The 9,437-nt window shown below is 42.3% G+C and overlaps 1 pseudogene; it reads left to right on the plus strand.

Annotated features, from left to right (window-relative positions):
* Nucleotides 1–421: 421 nt before the first annotated feature.
* Nucleotides 422–8,163, plus strand: LOC133629314 (T cell receptor delta constant-like; annotated as a pseudogene).
* The last annotated feature ends 1,274 nt before the right edge of the window (nt 8,164–9,437 follow it).

A 9,437-nucleotide genomic window follows, 5' to 3' on the forward strand; every position in this document is an offset into this window, starting at 1 on the left:
ATGCAGAGACTGCTCCATGATCCAATTAAAAAGCCAGCTTTGGTCAGTCATAACTAGATATTTCCCCCTTCAAGCTCAGCCAAGGGCTTAGGTAAATAAATAATAGCCCACAGAATAGCCAACACTGTGGTCAAATAATCTAGCTCACAAGAGCAAAGAAACTGAGAAACAAAAAAAGGTGCAGGAGTAATTGGGAAAATCCTTCCAAAACCCTTATAAAAATAACTCAAGAGATAGTAAAAATCAGATACCTGAGTGCATAAGCAGCTTTAGCACATCAAGGCAGATTCCATCAAACCACTGTCAGCTAATCCAAAGGAATGTTTTAACAATTCATAAATGTGATGTTTGTCATTTCCCATGAAAACAGGTTTTGAGACCATAAATACTGGAGAGTCCAGAAAGAGTTAGGAAATTTAGAATGAAAGTAGTTAGAAATTGGTAAGATTGGGGCAACTGGTCCACAGATGTTCTTGAAAGTTTCTTCATTTGCTGCATCGTCAAGATGAAACATTCTTGAACTTGGAGGAGTTAATCTCTGAAAATCAAGCAGCTCCAGGGCCCTCTTCTTTCCCAGGCCATAACCTATGGGATTTTTCTAAGCAGGAGAGCCCAGATTCTGCTCTCCTGAAGTCCAGGGCTCCAGTCCTGCTTTTCTGCATTGTCTTCTCCTCTCTGGATCCTGAGCTCAAACAGTGCACAATAAGTCTGTGTTTATGAACAATCATTTTGCCTGCTTCCTTGTCTCAAACCAGCATAAAGACTTTCTAAGGCACTAAATGACCCTCAGACACCAACTTTTAGAGCCCAGATAAGAGCTCAGATAAACTCCTGAGAACTGAAACCAGGTTCAAGGTGAAGCAGATTGTCATAAATGCTTTGAGATAGCACTAAAAGTGCTGGATTTTCATGTTTCTTTACTGTTTACTGATATCACATTTCTTTATGTGGTGTATTGCATCAGAAACCACTCAAGAAGTCACATGACTAGAATCCAAATTCTGAGTAGTAAAGAAGCGGGAAGTGACAGTTTTTTGCAATGAAATCTATCACTGTGGTGGCTGGGTCACCACAATGATATAAACAGCATAGGGTCCTGTACAAAAACCTAGAGGAGGAAAAAAGGCAACATATTTTGGGGAAAAAAGCAGCTGAGTGACTGAAATGATTAAGGAGGCAAATGCAACATTCTTTTAATATTTCTGTTTATCCTGGGAATAGAGCTCAAAGGGTCTCTAAAAGGTGGACGAAAGGTAGAAGCTGGAAATTCTGTCCTCACTTTGAAATCATTATTGTTTTTCCCTTTCCAGTTTTGGAAGAAAATGTGGATCTGGAAATCCTCATGGGATTGCACATGTGGATGATTAGGACAAATATCTGGCTTTTCAACCCCTGTTCTTACAACATTTTTGAATACCACAAGGAAAGAGTGATTGATTGCAGTAAGTATCAGCAGTGTGAGGACAGATAAGCTTATTTTTGGAAGAGGGACGACTCTCACAGTTGAGCCAAGTAAGTGTCATTATGTTATTTGTAAAATGTTGTTAATGTGGAGGAGGATGAAGGAATCTAACAGTTTGGGTTCATTGTAAGAACTTTCTGCTGCAATAATCACTCTGTCCAGGGTTTCCAGGTGAATCCTCAGCTTGAGCCTGCTAAGGAAGGCTGCCTCTATATATTGCTATTGCTCCATCATCCCCAAGCACTGGGTGTGCATTACTTCATAGAATCACAGAATGGTGGGGTTGGAAGGGACCTTTAGAGATCATCCAGTCCAAAACCCCTGCAGAAGCAGGAACCACCTAGATCAGGTCACACAGGAACATGTCCAGTCTCCAAGGAAGGATCCTCCACACCCTCCCTGGGCAGCCTGGGCCAGGGCTCCCTCACCTCACAGGAAAAGAGATTTTTCTTATATTTAAGTGGAACTGTTTGTGTTTCAGCTTCATCCCATCACCCCTTGTCCTGTTGCTACTTACTATAGAAAAAAGGGATGTCCTAACCTCCTGATACCCACCATTGAGATGTTTGTAACTATTGAGATCCACCCTCAGTCTCCTCTGCTCCAGACTAAACAGCCCCAGGTCCCGCAGCCTTTTCTCATATGAAAGATGCTCCAGTCCCCTGATCATCTTGGTGGCCCTGCACTGGCCTCTCTCCAGCACTTCCCTGTCCCTCTTGAACTGAGGAGCCCAGAGCTGGACACAGGACTCCAGATGAGGCCTCACCAGGGCAGAGTAGACAGGGAGAAGAACCTCCCTTGACCTGCTGCCCACACTCTTCTTGATGCATCCCAAGGTGCCATTGGCCTTCTTGGCCACGAGGGCACATTGCTGGCTCACATTACTTAACGTGTTAACTGGATAGCAATTTGGCCCAAATTTCCTGTGAAGTGTCTTACCCTCCAGTGGATTTTCACTGAATCATTTTGAGCAGGAATGAACAACTTAGTCATGAGTTGACAGTGGAGAGATGTTTTCAGATGGATCTTTAGCTCTCTGGTATAAGAAGTTAGTTTTTGACACTACAGATTCTTAAGGGTTGGAAAGGACCTCGATAGATCATCCAGTCCAACTCCCCTGCCAGAGCAGGACCACCTAGAGTAGACACACAGGAACTCATCCAGGTGGGTTTTGAATGTTCCCAGACTCTACAACCCACCTAGGCAGCCTGTTCCAGTGCTCCCTCACCCTCACAGTGAAGAAATTATTCCTTCTGTTTCTTTGGAACCTCTTATGTTCAAGCTTATACCCATTGCCCCTTGTCCTGTCATTGGACATTACTGAGAAGAGCCTGACTCCATCTTCCTGACACCCAGCCTTTATGGATTTGTAAAGATTAATGAGGTCACCCCTCAGGCTCCTCTGAAGAGGAGATGAATGGAGCATGGCAGTTATTTTGTTATTTCTCTTCATGTTTAGCTTTAACATAAGTGACACTAACACCACATTCATAGTTTCACCAGGTAAATAATTCCACTGGCATGGAAACAGAGGAGAAAGGAGCTTCAATATCCTTGGGCTTAAATTTTCACAGCTGCCTCATGTCTAAGACTGCTTAGAATGAAAGAAAATTGGCTGTGAAGTTGCCTAGGCTCTGAAAATGCAAATGTGATGAGCAGGGATTATAACAAGCCTTAGTTCTTCCCAGCTCTATTTGGAATTTTATGATGTAAAGAATAGGTGGATGTCACCCCAAGGTTTTTTGTGGAAGTATGAATAATGGGACAGGAGATGAATTTGTTAAGTAGATCTTCGTTATCCTGAACGTCCAGGTGCATACCTTAAGACTTGTTACGATGCTTTTAGAGGTCTGCATGTCCTTAAAGTGCTGCAAAAATGTCCCATGTAATGTTACGTATCTAAAACATCCTGCTCTCCTTCCAGAAAGTCATGGGACTCCCTTAGGTGCTGCCTAATATCTGTCCAGGTCTGTTGGGTGTCTTGCATGGGAATAAATGTCTGCTTTGGAACAATTTAAGTCCATTTCAAATTCCAAAGGGCTAAAGGAATACAAAGTTATCATTCTGGAGAAAGATTTGTTCCTCCCAACCAGCAAATCCTCAGTTGCAAGTGTAGGGCCAGACAAAACTGCCAGATTCCATTATTTTAACATCACTCTACGTTGATTGGAAGATGATATTTGCTTGTTTGTTTGTTGAAAGAAGCAAAATATGCCACAGAGAATAGTAGAATGTGGCAAGAAGGAAACAAAAGACAGGGAGAGGGAAGACTGAGCAGTGGTGTTGCCATTTCAGACATTCACAGAAATGCTGGTATGATGCTCTTGTTTCTCACATCAAGAGTCCTGTATGTACATAAATCCCTCCCAAAAGCAAGCAGTTGTAGGGATTTGTGTATGTGTTTTCAGATAATGCAAAATAATGGGGCTCAGTTGATGCTTTTGGAAATAATTCTCTTTATCAACCACAATTCCACTGTGTACATTTGCTCCTGCTGAAAGTCTTACCCAGTGCATCATGCCAGAGAAGCAGCTTGCTAGTACATTGACTGTTTAAAAATGCTGGAGATGAGAAAAAATGAAAAGCCTCTTCTCAGATAACAAAGAAACCACAGGACTGGCAGACTCTGGCAGAACCATGTTACAGCACCTGGAAAGGAAATGCATGTGGGAGGAATAGCAAAATGAGCCTTTTTTGATTGACATGTTTAAACTGTTAGAGCTGCGCTTGTTTTTGGGAACAGCACTCAACTGACTGTGGAGCCAAGTAGATGTCCTTTATGTACTAACCTTGTCTGAGTTGTAACTCAGACTCCCTAATGCCTTAAAGTAGCTACTTAGACTGTAGGCTTTCTATCTATTACATTCTCATATGCAGTTAGATGATTTAAGTATTAAAGTCATGCTTTGACAGTTTAAAGGGAAATAAAGTTTCTGTGCAGGCTGACATTTAAGTCCTTAAGAATTTCTATTATGTCAGAATCAGAAACACAGCACTGAGACGAGAGAAGGATGATATACAAAAGCATTGAATGGAGCCTTATGAACATTTCTGTACTAGTTTAATCACAGAATCACAGAAGGTGGGGGTTAGAAGGGACCTTTAGAGATCATCCAGTCCAACCCTCCTGTTGAAGCAGGTTCACCTAGATCAGGTCACACAGGAACATGTCCAGGTGGGTCTTGAAGAGCTCTAAGGAAGGAGCCTCCACACCCTCCCTGGGCAGCCTGGGCCAGGGCTCCCTCCCCTCACAGGAAAATAGATTTTTCTTATACTCAAGTGGAAGTTTTTGTGTTCCAGCTTCATCCCATCACCCCTTGTCCTGTTGCTACTTACTATAGAAAAAAGGGACGTCCCAACCTCCTGACACTAAATTATTCAGAGTTGGGGTTAAACTGAATAGGTCAACTGAATTCAGTGAATGTTTGATTCCTGTTTGGTATCTGTTTGCTGTAGGTGAAGCTATGTCAGAGTACTACTTGGCTTTCACCTCAGTTGTTCAGTATTGGGGTACCGGTGGCAAAGAGAGTAAAATCAGAGCCCCTTGATCAAACCTTAAAAAAGTGTCCTGTGTTGAGAAAAATGTTACACCTGAAAGATCTTTTGACCACCCTGCAAGGCAGATGCCATGCAAAATTCAAAGCCTAATGCACCTCTTTTTAGCAGAGAGATCCATCAGCATGCTCCTGACAAGCTGGACATGTAAATCTTTTCTTGTCTGTCTAACCAGCCTTCATAAGCTGAGCTCTGTCTGGCAAGGAAGCACGCTGGATGATTCCCTGCAGTTTCTTGATTTTATCAAAATTCATGTTGCTAATCTTGTCCTGACATTTGTATGTGGAACCAGCCTGGTTTCTCCATCTATGATCTGAGGGCAAAGATATTTTATTTTTCAAGAAATCACAATGATTTATTGGCTACTGAATCATTTTGAGACCACTGTTTCCTGAAAAGACATCTCTTTCAAGTTTAAGCAATCATGTTTCATTACTTGTATGTCATAAGAAATTCCTTGAGAAGGCTGCTGCTGTGTAGTTGAAATTAAGGCTTCTGCAGTTGTGAAACCTTTATCATTCATGTGTGTTGCTTGGAATTGGGAACTGAACTCTAAAATGCCTTCGAAACTGAAAAAGAAAAGTATATAAAAGTTTCAGAGTAACTCTTTGGAAAGATGAGAGAGCAGGGATTTCAAATCCTCTGAAAGCTTATCAGCATCTTTTAAGCTCTTTCAAAGCTCCAATGCTCGGGCACATTTGTCATGCCTTGAAGTTTGTTGGTTTCTTAACACTAAAACATTACCTCTGAAGGTTATTGCACTAATTTAAGGAAGCTTGTAAGAAGATTTGTCCATGGACATCAGAAGTTCATTGGCCTCGGGTTGTTCTTCCCTTCAAATCAGTTTATTATACCAATTCTGCATTATACTTCTAACTGCCCCTGGAGCTGTGGAACAAACAATATGTCACAGCAGATGGATGAGAAAGGTCACACTTTTCAGAACAAGCAAAAGAATTTTTGTTGAACCAAGTACCAGTATTACTCTTTTTCATTGTCTCCTGATGTGTCGGAATAGCTCACAGCACGTGCAATGTCTAGTGAGGAAAACTTTCCCCACAGCTGAAAGTTCTTGACCTTGTCAGGAACTCCTGGAGAAGTGGAGATCCACAATTCACAGACTTCTGATTGCTTCTCTCCTACTTCCCCATCTTAGAGACAAAAGTCGTTCTTGCATCTGAGCATTTGTTCTAGAAAAGATCAACCTTGTCCCCCAGTCCAGCAGCAGCACTTCATTTCTGCAACGTCATTCATTGGGGTAACTTTGCACAATAGTGAAGCAACAAACTGACATCTCTTTGTCCTGTTACTCTTGCTGTGGTTAAACCTTTTAGCCACATCAGGAGAAGATTTGGGGGAGGGGAGGGAGAGTTAAGGAAAACCAGTTATTCTCCTATGTCTCTGGAATATGCAAGACAGTCCTTGATCAAAGTGTTATTTTTAGGAATTAAATTGTTGAGAAAGCGGTGTAATTTGACTCTTGGAAGGGAATAAATAAATGTTCTCTTCTGGTTTGCAGGTCCTTTACTTATAAATAAAGAATGAGCTTTGGAAAAAAGGAGGCTTAGAATCCTGTGAACTGAAAGCTCCCATAAAAACCCCTACTCTCTGCCTTTATCTGATCTTTTAGAAGCAGCAGTAAGAAATAATGAGGAAGAAAAGGCAGTTAGTCATTGATAAAGCCAGGAATTAGTCACAGCTGGAGTATATATGAACTTTAAGTGACAGCACCTCAGACAAGTTGGCAATCAAACCAAACCATGCCCAAACAATGCTTTATTTTTTTTACAGACAACATAAGGAGTTCTGACCCACAAGTCATTGTGGTGAAGTCGAGAAACTGGAAGAAGATGGCAACACCGAGAAAGTAGCTTGTTTGGCAAGGAAGTTCTATACAAAGAATGTCATCTTGGAGGTGTCCTCTAATGAAGCCATATATGAGCAAAATACCCCCGTTTTGACATCAGAAGGGTTGTACGATACCATTAAGGTGGTCAGTGCAACAAAAGGCACAGAGGTGGCTTGCACAGCCAAACACGATGGCAAAGAAGCATTGCTAGGTACAGTTTTGTGGTACAGCTGCAGCTTATTTCTGGAGGCAGCATCTTCTGATGCTTGCTGTTTCTCCTGCTAGTGAGTGCTGTGCTGGGTAACCAGCAGAAATGGGGAAGACATCTGGTACATGAGCAAGTGGAGATGACAGATGTTTAAAAGCATAAACAATCTGAACTGTTTAACAACTTGGAGTTACTTTTTTTGGGAGAAAAGTAAGGCACAGTCTTTTTTAAAAATGCACATTTAGTTATGACTAAATAGTTTCCCCCTGGAAGCAAACATCTTGGCACAGCCTGAAATAGCCTTTGTAAACACAGCAAAAAGTTACAGTGGTGGGATTTTGTTTCTTTTTCTTGAAAAAGGGGATTGATTTTTTTACTCATTCAAACACTAAACCCAAAGCAATTCAATAATTCTTCTGTTTTCTGCAAATGCATGGAGAAATCTCCTCCTCTTCATTAATCTTAGAATTAGTGAGTGGGCAGTGGAGCCTCAGGCTGTACTGCCCAGTGTTCCTATGGGAAGGGTCATGTGAACATTTTGTTTAATCCTTTTAAAAATGTGACTATCATTTGTAACGTTTTTTTATTATCATGCTACAGAAAAGGAGGCTGAAGAATCAGTAACAGGGAACATTTGCAACACCACAGACATCTCTATGCAAGGTTAGTTACCTAATAGATTGTGAAGATACATGACAATGTTGGTGGTAAATGCATGCAAATCTATTTTCTCAGGGGTAGGGGAATCAAAATACAGCTGCTTTAAAAGGCAGCTGCTTTAGCAGCAGACAAGCATCATAAAGCAAAACCCAGTGTAGACAGATATCCTCCTCCCATGTTGTTGTCATGTATCTCTGTCATCTTCCCCTGAATCGATAACCTTTGGGTTTGGTTTTTTTCCCACTTTCTGACAGTGTCACGATATCCAAATCTAGACCATGATCTCTCTCATCTTTTCTCTATCACTGAACAGATGCTGAAGGGGAGAAAACAAACATGCTCTCTGTGACTGTGTTGGGCTTGAGAGTCCTGCTGGCAAAAAGTATTGCCTTCAATGCACTCATGAGCATCAAGCTGTTTCTTTTCTGAGGTAAGGAAGCACATAGCTTGATCTATAGAAAAACTGGAAGCTCATGCCAGGAATGACCCCTTGTCTTTTTGTAGTTCTCTGTCATTACACCTGTTCACCTGCTCCTGCTCCCTTTAAATAACTCTTGTAGGTTTCTGGGAAAAAGCACAATGCTTATCTAAACCTCATCCCCAACAACAACCAAAAAAATCCACCTGAAAATCGTCCCATTGTCACTCCCAAACCACCAAGAAAACAGCCCCTTTCATATCCAAAGCTCAGTTCTTGCTGTCTGGTACCCAAATTTTCTTTGCAGCAAACTTTCTTTGCCAGAACAACTCAGGTATTACCAGAAGTGCCTGAGAGAGATCTCACTGACTGTTTCAAGTGGTAGAGCACAAAGCCTGGAGAAAAATGAACACAAATAAGGGGTTAAAAGCAAGGCTCTGAAAACACTGACATGTGAAGTAGTGGGAGGAGAGAGAGGAGAGGGGAGGCTTTTTAAATTAAGGTATACAAAGAGGCACAAAAGATAGTCCAGGTTAAGCTTTGTGAGTGTCTGCCTGTCTTGATCTCACAGCTGTCAGACAATGGCATGTAGCCCCGGTTGCATTAAAGGGCCGATGTGGAAACAAGGCAGCAGCACTGTGAAGAGCAGCTGGAGAGCTTGTCCCAGCAGCACAACGGGTCAAACGGCCAACGTCAAATCTACTGACAACAACCACGCAGAAGACAGCAGAGCACCCTCCCCTTCAGACCTTCCGTACTGCCGAGTCCTGCCTGGCCAGTGGATTTCATTTCAAGACTTGTAGCTGCTTTTGCTGTTTCTTTTTCTCTGTGAACTGAGGAGACTGTATTTTTTCTTAACCCCCTGCTAAGTAGAAGTTGATCACGCCACTGTTCTCACTTCTACACAGCAGCATCCAACCTGCTTCTGACTCGCGGAAACAGACTCTGTCGCTCCAAGAGTGATAAGGAAGGATGTTTATTCGGCACGGTGGGGGCAGGGGGTGTATAAACTTGCCCACCCGACTGGGCAACTTGCTTGACTTATATTTGTTACAAAGTCACAAAATCGTATGGTGACATTATCCACCTAGACAAAGACACAACCTGTCCCCGATTTGGCATGTAAATTAGGTCTTTTCTTCCTTTCCTTTGCGTGGTGTCTCCCGGTGATGGTCTTTGGGGCCTCGGGAGATGAAGGCTGATAAGTCCTGAGGCTTTCTCACCCCTGATCTTTGGGCAACTTGAGATATCACTTGGCCCCTTGCAGAACCGGTTTCTGCCCTCA

The sequence above is a fragment of the Colius striatus genome, unplaced genomic scaffold (genome assembly GCF_028858725.1).
Source record: "Colius striatus isolate bColStr4 unplaced genomic scaffold, bColStr4.1.hap1 scaffold_38, whole genome shotgun sequence".
Lineage (NCBI taxonomy): Eukaryota > Metazoa > Chordata > Aves > Coliiformes > Coliidae > Colius > Colius striatus.